Below are 1,804 nucleotides of genomic sequence, written 5' to 3'. Positions count from 1 at the left end.
TGTTCTAGGTCAGCCTGACATAATCAAGTGAACATCCTTAAAAGAGAGACTAGTGTTCTCCCTGAAATGAAGACACTTTCTCCTGGTGAACCTGAAGAATCCAAAGAAATGAATTCTTCCAACAACCTACTTGAATTTAGAAACACATTTTTCCCCCCAGGTCTCCAGATAAGAGCACAGCCCAGTTTCTCTGGGATGGGCATGCTGCTGGTTGGGCTGCACTTCCTCGTGGCTGAGCAGCCTGGGGTCTCCTCTGGGCTGCTGGGAGTCTGCAGCATGGGGGGCAGTGGGAGCAGGGGGGGCCAGCCATGAGTCAGGGAGTAGATGCTTGATGGAACCTGCAGTTTCAGCAGTGCCACTTTCAGCTGTGGCCCCAATCAAGGTAGGAGATGCCACCCCTTCAGTGGTGGTTTTGGAAGGGGAGGCTAGGAACAAAGTGAACCTGGCAGAGATGTTCAGGGGCATGAAGGAGGTGCTTTGGGGAAGCCCTGAGGCCTTTACCCCTGACTGTTCCAAGACCCACCTGCCATGGTTTGTGGAGCCAGCTGGCTGAGGCTCCGAAGGCCAAGAGGCCCAGGTAGTAGCATGTAAAGCATGATAATGATGTCTTTATGACGGAAAAGCGGGGACCAGCTCACAACTTGGGAGACAAGATGAGGCTCTTGTCTGACCCCACTGGGGCATTTAGGAAGCAGATAGAGTTTTTACTAGATAATTCATTGGTGTCTGTCTTTGGAAAACACCAGCTTGGGGCGCCTGGGTGGCTCAGTCGGGTAAGTGACCGACTTCAGCTCAGGTCATGATCTCATAGTTCATGGGTTCGAGTCCCGCGTCGGGCTCTGTGCAGACAGCTAGCTCAGAGCCTGGAGCCTGCTTCAGATTCTGCGTCTCCCTCTCTCTCTGACCCGCCCCTGCTCACGCTGTCTCTCTTTCAGAAATAAATAAAACATAGGAAAAAAAAAAAAAAGGAAAACACCAGCTTAAGAAGTCTTCTGTGGTAGTAGAGGATGACATAGTAAAGTCCCTGCATGTGGAGCTGGATGGTACAGGCCACACTTGAAGCCTGGCCCCTAACATCGTCTTGCAGCTCTGAAGCCCTGGGCCCAGAGACGTTCCTTTTATCCTTTTCTATTTCACCTACCCAGGCCTGGAAAGAGAATCCCAGTCCAGCTGCAATAGGAGCCACCCAATGGGAATCTTGACCAAATTTCTGCAGTAAACATTTCTGGTCCACATTAAAACAAACAAACAAACAAACAAACCCACAGCCCAATTGATACCAAGATTGTCACTTTGTGAGACTGAACAGAGATCTCATCTAAGTCATGCCTGGACTGTTGACCTATAGGGACTGTGAGATAATAAATTTGCTTTATTTTAATCTACTAAGATTGTGGTAATTTGTTAAATAGCAATAGAACACATACATAGATTCTTCATCCTACTTCACAATAAAAGACAAATATTTAGAGTCCCTATGTTATTTTAGTTCTTTAGACCCCATGTGGATCTTTGACTTGGACTATTTTTGCTTTCTTTGAGTTTTACATGCTAAATTGTGGAAATAGAAATACTTTACTTCCTTAGTATACTCTTACTTGGGGATTTACACTTCTAAAAAATATTTTCTCTTGTCTCAATGTCTTAAGGCTAATTTTAGACCTTATTTCATGGGACAACACATGGCCATGATGCTTTTTCTTCTTCCCCTAGCCACCTAATCATCTCTTTTGCATATAGCATCAACTCCTATCATTTTCAGCTTTTTATTCTGATGAGCATAGACAAATGTCTTTGGCTATAA

At 45.6% G+C, this 1,804-nt stretch overlaps 1 pseudogene; it reads left to right on the top strand.

The window, feature by feature from the left end:
- The first annotated feature begins 331 nt into the window (after nucleotides 1-331).
- LOC120247212 lies at nucleotides 332-1,093 on the top strand (annotated as a pseudogene).
- Nucleotides 1,094-1,804: the final 711 nt, after the last annotated feature.

The sequence above is a fragment of the Hyaena hyaena genome, unplaced genomic scaffold (genome assembly GCF_003009895.1).
Source record: "Hyaena hyaena isolate Hyena2069 unplaced genomic scaffold, ASM300989v1 scaffold_507, whole genome shotgun sequence".
In the NCBI taxonomy this organism is placed as follows: domain Eukaryota; kingdom Metazoa; phylum Chordata; class Mammalia; order Carnivora; family Hyaenidae; genus Hyaena; species Hyaena hyaena.
The sequence above is the reverse complement of the archived record's forward strand: the minus strand, read 5'-3'. Positions and strand labels throughout refer to the sequence as shown.